A 14,274-nucleotide genomic window follows, 5' to 3' on the forward strand; every position below is an offset into this window, starting at 1 on the left:
TTTGATTTTTACAGCAGGTATTTGTAAGACATTATTGTATTAATCCTAACTAAGGCCTATCTTTATTCATTATATCTTGGTTTGTCTACCGAAGTCTGTCTAGCTAAGATATTGCAGGAGGCGGACTTCTACATAAAGTAATTCCAAAAGTGGCTGAAAACAGAGTCTGGTCACAACAATGAGTCACAATAACAAGGTCTTAAGATGGCGGCCAAAGCTCGTTAGGCCTAAATTCAAACAACCTCTGGCGGCGCGGGAACCCCAAATGGCGGGTCCTCTCGCACCCAGTTCAAACAATTCCGACTACCTGCACAGCGGAGGAATCAAGATGGCGGGTATTTTCTTTTTAGCACAAAATTCAAAACAAAGAACAAAACAAATGCAGGTATCCAGATTTTACTCTAAATATACCAATCATGCATAGCGTTTTACGTTAAGGATGGAAAACGAAATTACCAAACAACGTTGTCTTTTGTTATTGTATTTTCCACGGCGAAAACGTCCGTTTAAGGAGTGACTTCCATCAAAATGAAATGAGTCTGTCGTTCGGACGGACCAAATTTGCTACTGAAAAAATGTGTATTTTATGGCAAAATTACTATTTCCGTTCGCTTGCTATTTCACTGACATGGTGTTCTGAATGATTCCCGCTATATGAAAACAATAACGATCGGAATTGCCGACGCTATTACTAAATTACTTTGTACATGAAATGGACTCTGCGCGCGTGGCCTTAGGATCCGTTTACTGGACGGCTTAACTTTCGCGGGAATGATCCGGCCAGGTAAAAATGCCCTTTCTCACAACGTACAAATTATGACACTCTGCTGTCAGTGCACACTTTCCTACCTATACTAATTCTCAACTATACACCTGTTATTCTAACTATTCTTCTTGTTACTTATTATTATGCCTGGCTCCTTGTTTGGAAGAAGTAAAATGGAATTCAATATCTGACTTTTATCTTTGGAATTAATGAATTAATTTCCTTTTCTCTCCAAATTCTCATAAGATGGAAGTCAATATTCACGTGGGTGTCTTGGCTGATCAGTTATTGTTTAATTTACGTAAAGTTTCGCGTACCCTTCCAAGAATACACAACACTGTCACTTGAAGCCATAGATTAACCTCAAAGACAGACATTAATTAACCAAAGGTCGCCTGTTAAGGGTAATTAACTTTAACAAAGAATATTCAAGAAATAAAGACTATGATAAACGTCACCAACTGCGGACTCAGAAAAAATCTCTACTTGTTAAGATGGTATTAAATACAAAGACGCAACAGTTATCCCCAAACAATCAGCGCTAAACTGCTGAATACCAGAGTATTAAAAATGACACTTGCCTAAATCCCCAGAGACTTACTGGGATGAATTCGGCTAACGCTAAACAATATAATAATTTGGCTTAATCTAGACTTTGTACAGCGATTACCCGTAAGTGGTGGCTGGAGGATGGCTCAAGAAACAGAAATACAGAAAAGTTATTGGTCCATAAATGACTTGAACAAGAATGGGACTTACCTTGAGCGTCAGTCGTTTGCGCGCTGCGGACACTCGAATACATTACTAGCAGTCTTCCCAATTCACTAATGAATATAGACGTAGGAGCAAAAGTGGTGTAAAGGGACAAAGGATACCGTTCCGGCACGCTACACGGCGTACTCTCTCGTTCATGGCCTGTCTCTCTCTGACCTCGCTTGCATTCCGCAAGTTGACTGGCTGCATCTTTACGGCCTTCAGGCACTCCGACCTTGACAAGACATACATGAAATGCATTAGGGTAAAGGAAAAATGACTTAAGACCACCATTACTAGAGATTATTGGGTGAAACCCTCTCTGAGGTTTAGGTCCTAATGCCATGAGCATATTTTGTTTTGAACTGCAGGCCTATTTCCTGCCTATGCCGGAGCGCGTCTGTCTGCTGTGATCGTTATTTTGAATTGCCTGGCCTACCTGCGGGACAGAGATGTTCTCTGTCGAGGTCAATCTGACTAATATTACTACACATAAATACATCGAGGGCGAACAGCAGTAATATTTATAAATATATATATATATATATATATATATATATATATATATATATATATATATATATATATATATATATATATATATATATATATATATATATATATATATATACATATATATACACACACATTTCTTTGTGCAAGTGTTTGCCTGCATGTGTAAGAATCACTGAAAGAGTATATCAGTTAGGCAGTTGAGAGAGAGAGAGGGCCAATGCAATTGCATCCAGATGAAAAATGCAGTACCGTATAGAGACAGAATGTTTCAAACATTTTGGTTGTGAGACACCTCAAATATTTGCACTTGCCCAAAGTGCAAAAAGTGAAACTTTCTTCATCCAAAGGTTTATTCTTCGTTCATATAAAAAGTTGTGTTTATGTTCAACAAAACCTCTCAGCCAGTGAGCAAAAAACTTTTGTTTCCCTAATTTTCGTTTGTTCTTGCAATAGCGCATTATGCAAGCATCAAAGCTAGAGGTACAATATCAGTGATGGAATGTTTATAAACTTTCCTACAGACTCCTGTCAATTAGATGAAAGGGAGAATCCCTTGCCTACTCTAAGAAGGTGTTGAAGGATTATTTGCAAATCATAGTAAACTACATATATATTTCCTTCTATCTTTTCATTTCATCAATTTATGATATTTATCAGTAATAGTCGTATACTTCGAACCCCGCATCTTGAAGTTCAGAAACAATTTCCTAAGCTGTTTAGAATTTTTATTTGATAATTTATTGTTATAAAACTCATCGTTGTAGTTAAAAATTAGACACATTACATCACGATGGTCTCCTTGCCACGAATAAAAGGAAAAAGAAAGGAAAAATGTAATCACTCCAAGAAATTACCGAGGAAATATATAAAGGAAAATGGAATCAATGAGTAAGTGCAGATATCAAAGTAATATTGCATCTTAGGTTACCAAGCGACAAGAACAAAAAACAATTGGAAGGAAGCATAAACAAACTAGCATTTTCCTTTGAATAATGATTGATAACAAGATTATAATACAGTACAGATGACAAGAAATTGTAGTCAGATATATCAATCAAAATCCCTGCTTCTTAAGGAAGCGTAAGTTTGAATTAAAAATATATTTCATGAACAATGATGTTTCCAAAGCATTAATTTCTTCTTGAAAGAGAGGGAGAGGAATTCCACTTACTGCTGAGTATTCTTTCTACAAAATTCAAGTTAGTTAAGTGTCACCTAGATGAGGGTCAACAGAAAGATAAATTTTCCTTCACAACTAATCCTGTTGTAAATGAGTCTGTAAATACTAGACGAAAATTAATTTGCTGAGAGCCACGTTTATGCAGTTAAATGTAATTTTTCCACAGTTAAGTAATATAACACGCTAAACCTCTGCCAGCCTCGGAGGGGAGGTAAAGATGCCGCCTAAGTATGTCTTTGTGTTATTTGAATAATTCGCGAATGGGTTCATGATTACTGATTAGTATTAGTGTGTGTATAGATACATACGTGACCTGCCGCCTTTGAAACAATCTTACCCGTTATATAGTAAACAGATTTTCCTAGGATTTACTATTTCATAAAAGACTAAATAAACAGATGCAGTCTGAGCATGCTATCATATAATTCGTGTTATAGTTATTTGACTCTTCACCTTTGTCAGTGACGAAAAGTAGGTTTAGTGTATGGTCCCTTTATGATAACAATGCTAGTATTTGAAAAATTCAGGTATACAATCAGAATTATTCGGAAAGCAATTCCTGCTTTACTTTGTTCTTTGGTTATCTGTTGAAGGCCGCTTCCTTTTTAATATCTATAAACTCTTGTAATAATAAGAAAACAAACATAGTGGAAATTTTTCAGTAAAAGTTAAATAAGAACACATGCTGATGAGCAAATTTAACCTGGGGAACAAAGCCCTTAAGGCTCTGTAGTTTGAAAATGTAGATATTCACTACATGAGCCAAATAGAATCATGCAATTCTGCAATTCTTTAAAAGTACTGATCTGGTTCTCAATAGATCAAAGTCATATGGCCAGGAGCAGAAGTAAACTATTGTGTGTGTGTGTGTGTGTATTATTATTATTAGAATGTTTAATGTGTCCTCCAGAAATGTTGGCAACACTGAGACATCCCTCTTGATAGTTTTAAATGCTCTTTATTGGAGTGATTAAAGGAATTAAAGAAGAAATCTTCAGAAATGTTTATAAATGTTTCATGTTTGTCCTGAAATATAAAAGAAGAAAGTTGTAGGCACAAGGCTAACCCTTGTCTGGAACTTGAAACTTCTAGCGGTAGTGGTTCTCGGAGCCTTGAATAACGGACATTGACCGACATAAATTCCACCGCGGACGTCTGTCCGGCGGAGAGGCCTTTCGCCAAACGGATATTTGGCTGGACGAAACATTTCACAATTTGTACCGTTTAATCGGAGCCTTTTGAACTGTAAATGTATTTCATTCGTTTCATTTACTGTTGCTATATTTGTTTTTCTAATTTCTGTTGACATACTCGAAACTAATTCTGATCCAATCAGTGTTACACGCATTCAAAATGCAATTGTTTAACGAAGGAAACAAAGGTGAAATTGTTCATTTCATCGTTACCCAATGTAGGTCAGTTGGTAGTGCCCTTGTCTTTCATTTGAGAGACCTGGGATCGATCCCGATGTGAGTCAGAAATTGTTTTCTGTGAAACACGTCCTCATGTGTTAATTACTCCCATCGTATTCACGCTGAATGGGTAATTCGAATGAAATGCTGCGTATCACTGGTCGGTCGGGAAGCTGGGTAAAACTCGTTGGTATGATAGGCGGCAGTCTGCCCAGGAATAACATCAGACACCGAAGTACTTAGGTTCCAGCCTCTTTTATTACCTATGTGAATCAGTTGCTAGCGCTCTTACCTTTCATTGGAAAGACTAGGGTTCGATCTCAATTTGAGTCAGAAATTTATTTCTGTGGAACACTTGTTCATGTGTTGATTACTTCATATATATATATATATATATATATATATATATATATATATACTCATATATATATATATATATATATATATATATATATATATATATATGCTGCTCTTCTTCTTTCTGCTCTCGTGTTTGTGTTTGCTTGCGTGTGTCTGTGTCCGCGTGTCTGGGCTCAGGAAAGAAGATAACCCACTAAACTTCAAGATAAAACGCTGTAGGCCATAGTAGAAGACTGAAAAAGTATTATCACTTTTCACTGATTCCTTTCTGCATTAATCTGCGACTGGTGATATCCATGGCGAGTATGGCCTTCCTTACGTCACCCTGGAAATCTTATTACACGACCTGTCCGTCACCTGCCACTTCGACTCGCCAATATTTTAAAGAAGTCGTTGAAATATAGGGCAGCTGCGACAGATGAAATATTTACCTGCGATCTTCCAAAGTACTTGCATTTCCTTTTGTCTTTTCCGTTCGATGGATCGTGATTATTACCCCCTTAATTAAAAACGCATTTCAAGTTGAAATAATAATACTGTACTGGCCGCAATTATGTTAGACTACCTTACTGTGAGATGAGATTTTTTCTAACCAATTGCTCATTTTATTTGTTTTCCATTTCGTTTTCATAACTGTATTGAATGTGTTACAAATCAGTGTTTTCAAATAAGTTACAACATATCTAACCTTGTCTCGTCATTAGGCAAAAATATATTTGGTTTTGAAAAGTAAAATGCAAAAGATATCCTCAATAGGTTAAGAAGATCTGTTTGTTTTCTTAAGAGCCATAATTAGACACATTTTAGTTAACACACATATATATAATATATATGTATGTATGTATATATATATATATATATATATATATATATATATATATATATATATGTTTGCCTGCATGTGTAAGAATCACTGAAAGAGTATATCAGTTAGGCAGTTGAGAGAGAGAGAGGGCCAATGCAAAGGAGAGATCACTATCAAGAATCGCATCAGATGAAAAATGCGAGTACCGTATAGAGACAGAATGTTTCAAACATTTTGGTTGTGAGACACCTCAAATATTTGCACTTGCCCAAAGTGCAAAAAGTGAAACTTTCTTCATCCAAAGGTTTATTCTTCGTTCATATAAAAAGTTGTGTTTATGTTCAACAAAACCTCTCAGCCAGTGAGCAAAAAACTTTTGTTTCCCTAATTTTCGTTTGTTCTTGCAATAGCGCATTATGCAAGCATCAAAGCAAGAGGTACAATATCAGTGATGGAATGTACATAAACTTTCTACAGACTCCTGTCAATTAAGACGAAAGGGAGAATCGCCCCCCTTTCTCTAAAGAAGGTGTTGAAGGGATTGTTGCAAATCATAGTAAACTACATGTATATTTCCTTCTATCTTTTTCATTTCATCAATTTATATTTATCAGTAATAGTCGTATACTTCGAACCCGCATCTTGAAGTTCAGAAACAATTTCCTAAGCTGTTTAGAATTTTTATTTGATAATTTATTGTTATAAAACTCATCGTTGTAGTTAAAAATTAGACACATTACATCACGATGGTCTCCTTGCCACGAATAAAAGGAAAAAGAAAGGAAAAATGTAATCACTCCAAGAAATTACCGAGGAAATTTATAAAGGAAAATGGAATCAATGAGTAAAAGTGCAGATATCAAAGTAATATTGCATCTTAGAGGTTACCAAGCGACAAAGAACAAAAAACAATTGGAAGGAAGCATAAACAAACTAGCATTTTTCCTTTTGATTAATGATTGATAACAAGATTATAATACCCAGTACAGATGACAAGAAATTGTAGTCGAATGTATCAATCAAAATCCTGCTTAAGGAAAGCGTAAGTTTGAATTAAAAAATGTCTTTCATGAACAGAAATGATGTTTCCAAAGCATTAATTTCTTCTTGAAAGAGAGGGAGAGGAATTCCACTTACTGCTGAGTATTCTTTCTACAAAATTCAAGTTAGTTAAGTGTCACCTAGATGAGGGTCAACAGAAAGATAAATTTTCCTTCACAACTAATCCTGTTGTAAATGAGTCTGTAAATACTAGACGAAAATTAATTTGCTGAGAGCCACGTTTATGCAGTTAAATGTAATTTTTCCGCAGTTAAGTAATATAACACGCTAAACCTCTGCCAGCCTCGGAGGGGAGGTAAAGATGCCGCCTAAGTATGTCTTTGTGTTATTTGAATAATTCGCGAATGGGTTCATGATTACTGATTAGTATTAGTGTGTGTATAGATACATACGTGACCTGCCGCCTTTGAAACAATCTTACCCGTTATATAGTAAACAAATTTTCCTAGGATTTACTATTTCATAAAAGACTAAATAAACAGATGCAGTCTGGGCATGCCATCATATAATTCGTGTTATAGTTATTTGACTCTTCACCTTTGTCAGTGACGAAAAGTAGGTTTAGTGTATGGTCCCTTTATGATAACAATGCTAGTATTTGAAAAATTCAGGTATTCAATCAGAATTATTCGGAAAGCAATTCCTGCTTTACTTTGTTCTTTGGTTATCTGTTGAAGGCCGCTTCCTTTTTAATATCTATAAACTCTTGTAATAATAAGAAAACAAACATAGTGGAAATTTTTCAGTAAAGAAAGTTAAATAAGAACACATGCTGATGAGCAAATTTAACGCAAGAACAAACCCTTAAGGCTCTGTAGTTTGAAATGAATGTTCACAACATGAGCAAGATAAATAGAGATCATACAGTTCTGCAATTCTTTAAAAGTACTGATCTGGTTCTCAATAGATCAAAGTCATATGGCCAAGAACTGAAGTAAACTATTATTATTATTATTATTATTATTATTATTATTATTATTATTATTAGAATGTTTAATGTGTCCTCCAGAAATGTTGGCAACACTGAGACATCCCTCTTGATATTTTAAATGCTCTTTATTGGAGTGATTAAAGGAATTAAAGAAGAAATCTTCAGAAATGTTTATAAATGTTTCATGTTTGTCCTGAAATATAAAAGAAGAAAGTTGTAGGCACAAGGCTAACCCTTGTCTGGAACTTGAAACTTCTAGCGGTAGTGGTTCTCGGAGCCTTGAATAACGGACATTGACCGACATAAATTCCACCGCGGACGTCTGTCCGGCGGAGAGGCCTTTCGCCAAACGGATATTTGGCTGGACGAAACATTTCACAATTTGTACCGTTTAATCGGAGCCTTTTGAACTGTAAATGTATTTCATTCGTTTCATTTACTGTTGCTATATTTGTTTTTCTAATTTCTGTTGACATACTCGAAACTAATTCTGATCCAATCAGTGTTACACGCATTCAAAATGCAATTGTTTAACGAAGGAAACAAAGGTGAAATTGTTCATTTCATCGTTACCCAATGTAGGTCAGTTGGTAGTGCCCTTGTCTTTCATTTGAGAGACCTGGGATCGATCCCGATGTGAGTCAGAAATTGTTTTCTGTGAAACACATCCTCATGTGTTAATTACTCCCATCGTATTCACGCTGGATGGGTAATTCGAATGAAATGCTGCGTATCACTGGTCGGTCGGGAAGCTGGGTAAAACTCGTTGATATGATAGGCGGCAGTCTGCCCAGGAATAACATCAGACACCGAAGTACTTAGGTTCCAGCCTCTTTTATTACCTATGTGAATCAGTTGCTAGTGCTCTTACCTTTCATTGGAAAGACTAGGGTTCGATCTCAGTTTGAGTCAGAAATTTATTTCTGTGAAACACTTGTTCATGTGTTGATTACTTCCATATATATATATATATATATATATATATATATATATATATATATATATATATATATATATATATATATATATATATATATGTATGTATGTATGTATGTATGTATGTATGCATGTATGTATGTATATAGTGTTTGTGTTTGCTTGCGTGTGTCTGTGTCCGCGTGTCTGGGCTCAGGAAAGAAGATAACCCACTAAACTTCAAGATAAAACGCTGTAGGCCATAGTAGAAGACTGAAAAAGTATTATCACTTTTCACTGATTCCTTTCTGCATTAATCCGCGACTGGTGATATCCATGGCGAGTATGGCCTCCTTACGTCACCCTGGAAATCTTATTACACGACCTGTCCGTCACCTGCCACTTCGACTCGCCGATATTTTAAGAAAGTCGTTGAAATATGGGAGCGGCTGCGACAGATGAAATATTTTCTCTGATCTTCAAAGTACTTGCATTTCCTTTTGTCTTTTCCGTTCGATGGATCGTGATTATTACCCCCTTAATTAAAAACGCATTTCAAGTTGAAATAATAATACTGTACTGGCCGCAATTATGTTAGACTACCTTACTGTGAGATGAGATTTTTTCTAACCAATTGCTCATTTTATTTGTTTTCCATTTCGTTTTCATAACTGTATTGAATTTGTTACAAATCAGTGTTTTCAAATAAGTTACAACATATCTAACCTTGTCTCGTCATTAGGCAAAAATATATTTGGTTTTGAAAAGTAAAATGCAAAAGATATCCTCAATAGGTTAAGAAGATCTGTTTGTTTTCTTAAGAGCCATAATTAGACACATTTTAGTTAACACACACGTATATATATATATGATATATATATATGTATGTATATATATATATATATATATATATATATATATATATATATATATATATATATATATATATATCTGTAAAAGGCAAGAGAATTAAACAGGTGCTCACATAGAAGTTTAAATATAGAGTTGCATCACAGTGCAAGCATGTAAGAAATGTGCAATTTACTTGTATCCGCAACATGTGGGACTAGTCACCAGATATCTTTAAACACACTGACTCAAGAGATTCAAAACTAAGAAAAATGCGGTACATCAGAGTTGTTGTCTGACATACAAGGAAAGGAAGAGCCTATCTTACATTCACCATATCCTTACACTTATAAAATAGCTAATATCTAAATCGTAATATACGAGCATATAAACACATAAATACACACACACATATATATATGTAAATATGTATATATATATAATATATATATATATATATATATATATATATATATATATATATATATGTATATATAAATCAAAATCAATATATGGACACGTGTTTCACAAAATCATTTTTTTAAATTACATCAGGACCGAACCCAGGTCTCTCAAATGGAAGGCAAGGGCGCTACCAACTGGCCCACATAAGTTTATATATATATATATATATATATATATATATATATATATATATATATATGTATATATATATATATATATATATATATATATATATATATATATATATATATGTGTGTGTGTGTGTATATGTGTGTGTGTATGTATGTATATATATACAGTATATATATACATACTGTATATATATATATATATATATATATATATATATATATATATATATATATATATATATATATATATATATATAGCGTGTACCAAGGTAAAATAAAATGTCTGCTTATTATTATGATTCACATAAAAATAAACTCCAGAGAATAAACAGATAAACCGGTTTGCAAAATTTCATTTTGAGTAGACAAAGACAAGCAAAACAAATATAAACGAAATTGTTCCTGCAAGACAAAATCAGAAAAACAGCTGACATAGTGCTTGAGGAGGAATCATACGGATATCATTAAGCCCACACAATTTCCACTTACTTTTGTACCCAGGAAAGATAAAAATGGCTCGCTTTGGTCGACTTCAGGAAACTGAATGTTGTCATAATTCCAGATCGATACCAGGTGCCGTGCGAAGATGATTTTATTGCCACTTTGGGCAGATATAGATATTTTATTTCCTTAGACATCTCTCGTGGGTCCCATCAAATCCACTTGGTTGTAGATACCAAGAAAAACATGTAGAGAACTTGGCTGATCTATATTTTTATTGAGACGCAGATCTCGTAATTCCGTTTACCGAGCTCTTTGTGAATATATATGGTGTGATCTTATCTTTTAGCATAATTGTTAATTGTAATAACATATCTCAGCATTAATGTAATTATCGTTAATATTTTGATTAGTGCTTGCCCAATAAAAATAATTTAATTATAAAAACTTTTATTTTCAACAAAAGAGATATCACATAATTAATACATGAGTAATGCTTAATTATTACAATTATCATAACCTAATATTGATTCATAGATCCGTATACAGACACTTAATGCATTACGTTCATGGAAAACTCTAAAAGTTTTATAAATTTTGATGTAACTATTTAATCTATCTAAAAATATTGTAATTCGAAATGTACTTCTATAGACGCCAGTAATAATAATAATAATAATAATAATAATAATAATAATAATAATAATAATAATAATAACAAAACGGATTAGCCAAATCGCAAAATCTGGACGGGCCCATGGAATAAAATCTAGAGCGTTTTCCTTCCATATAAGACTTTCCAGTAGAAAACTAATACATTTTTCACTACGGAATGTTACTATTTACTTGCTCATATTGCAACGGAGGTTCAAGGACACTACAGCTCTCCTAAAATCTAAAGCCTGGAGAGTGATCGATGAATGAATGAATGATTTTAAGTTATCAGGCATCGTGACTTTTATGGTCATTGACGCCGATGTTAATTAAAGGACTACATAGTGTAGTATATTTATAATATAATTAAGCTTGTAGGAAATAAAATTATGTCTTATGTAAAACTCTAGCTTCTAAAATATATTTAAAATGGTCGATGAAGAGGGATGCGATATGATACTGATGTGCAAAGGCCGAGTGCTCGATTTTGGGTCTTAAAATGAACATTCTGTCACGATTTGTAACCTGAAGTCAACTGCCACCGCTTTTTGGTACCAAATTATAGCCGAACATTTTTATCCATATAAATCCATATACGAATTTGACCTGCCCCAAAGAAGTAGATCAAGTTCCAAACGCCAAAGATCCCGTAGGGGGTTAGTGCACCTCATACGGTGCACTGTAGGCATTACTTTAGGTTCTTTGCAGCGTGCCTTCGGCCCCTAGCTGCAACCTCATTCGTTCCTTGTACTGTACCTCCTTTCACATTCTCTTCTCTTTCTCCCATCTTACTTTCCATCCTCTCCTGGCAATTGATTCATAGCGCAACTGCGAGGTTTTCCTCCTGCTACACCTTTCAAACTTTTACTGTCAGTTTCCGTTTCAGCGCTGAATGACCCCATTGATCCCAGTGGTTGGGCTTTGGCCTAAGTTCTATATTCAATTCAATTCAATTGCCAAAGAGGGACATCGTTAATCAACCGTTTTTCATCACCGTTCCTTAACCCTTTCTTCGCATTCAGCACTTATATCTTGATTTCAATATATACATCCAACAGTAGCAAACTTTTCGACCAAGACCAAAATCACGCAGCGCATAGTGCGTAGGCATTCAAAAAGTAATGAGAAGCATTTCTTTCCATTTCGTGTGGTTGACAAAAAGAAAAACAAGTCGCAAACCTTTGCCGACCACTCCCGATTCTAGCTGGACGTCTATGTCATTTCCAGCCATGACGCACTTTTTATGAAGCCTTGCACTCAAGTTTCCTTGTTGGTAGGTTTTCCCCAACCAGATACTCCGAAGTAGGCCGGGTATTCGTTATCATTTCGAGTTATCTACAAACTTTTTAGTCTTAGGTACCTTCGTCTTTGCCGAAGTTTCCACATATCTTACATTTACTTTCCTGGGTTCCAGAGGTTAGAGCATTACAACATGTTACTATGTTCTTAGGGAAAGATACTGAGACAAGGAGTCATATAAGTTTGTTCACTATCACTACGTTATTTTGAGATAAGTGTATGAGCAGCATTCCAATCTGTAGGAAATTGATATACAAGTCAACGATCTTCCGGTTCACTCTATTGAAATGCATGCGTACTAGGAATAATAATAATAATAATAATAATAGATAATTTTCGAAAGATTTACACAGGTTTTAATTAACAACAGATATGTCTGTGTTTTGTAACATTGTCCCTTTTATACTCTTTACAATGGTTTTCGTTGTTATTTTATGTTGTTACTTTGAATTTAAAAAGAACTTGTATAGACTCGATTCTGTTTATGTATTCGATTCCTTTTCTCTTATTTTTGTTATTCATCAAAAACCGGTCAACACATCTCTTTCATATCCCTGTCGGGATCATGTAAGCGTTAAAAATCCATTTTCTAACTTCTCGAGTCAGTTTTACTAAAAATGATATACAGCTGAATTTATTTATTTATTTTTTTATTTTATTTTTTTTTTTTTGCAATACAAAAAATTCGCCAAATTTTGCACAGGTTTTCCGAACTTTCGGTCGTCTTACAGCATCATCCAAGAATCCAAATTCGGAACAGGTTTTCCGTGTGCTATTGTTTGGTTTCGATAAGCCGGCCTTATGTCAGCACGAGGCCTTGCCAAATTTGAAAGGGAGTGGGAGGTTTGTTGCGGACTTTGGATTTCGTTCTCCGTATGAGACAATTCCGTACATCATTTTAGAGGGTGACGACTGTGACCAGGTAGAATTATGTTCTCCTTACACTATGAGTGGTCTTCGGAATTCTCCAGTAGATTATGCTGTTTACTGTTACGGTTTTTTTCTAGGGTCCCATTCCACTGACGGCGCTCTGCTAGACCCTCAACTCAACCCGTCACATAATGCAGACACATTCTGAAAGTTTTTCTTTTAGCTTACGGCAGTGTCTTTGATTTTTCCTTGAACGACTAGATATTTTCAGTCTTCCTGACATCAAGTGGACGAGTTCTTTGAAGTATTGGGAGAGACCTATTGGCCACCCTTCCTTCCACCGAAAAAAGAAAACACTACCTGCTGCTAACCGGAACGTCACATTACATATTCATCGAAGCTCAGTCTCCACTTAGAATGGTTGAGGGCTAGCCAAAAAATGTAAAATTTTATTTGTCTCTTACAAATATCCAGTGACTAGGGTTGTGTATAAATATTCATTTAACAAAGATTTCTTTATTGTACATACTTGTAAAACTGAATCTTCATACTAACTGACTGGCTAGATAATAAGACAATATACAGCAAATCAGTCTGTCGGACAGTTGATGAAACGGAGCATATGGACTCAGACATGCTTTATTTGATTCTGATCTGCTCGTAGGACTCTCGTATAAACTCAGAAAATACTCGTATAAATTTTGCGCGCTTTATTACCATACTCAGAAACAATACGGTAAGAATTAATAGTGACCGGATCTCAAGTAGATTCCAACTATTCCCTCACTCTCTTGAACTTAAAGAAACCCAAGTAATTGTTATACAGACACTTGAAAGCAAATGGTCTTGTCGTTAGCGCTTGCCA

The 14,274-nt window shown here is 34.8% G+C and overlaps 1 protein-coding gene across 1 annotated transcript in view; it reads left to right on the top strand.

Moving 5' to 3' along the window:
* Nucleotides 1-14,274, top strand: part of LOC136827951 (uncharacterized) — a 505,229-nt gene that overhangs the window by 156,747 nt on the left and 334,208 nt on the right. The window lies entirely within an intron of this gene.

This window comes from Macrobrachium rosenbergii, chromosome 42 (genome assembly GCF_040412425.1).
Source record: "Macrobrachium rosenbergii isolate ZJJX-2024 chromosome 42, ASM4041242v1, whole genome shotgun sequence".
NCBI lineage: Eukaryota > Metazoa > Arthropoda > Malacostraca > Decapoda > Palaemonidae > Macrobrachium > Macrobrachium rosenbergii.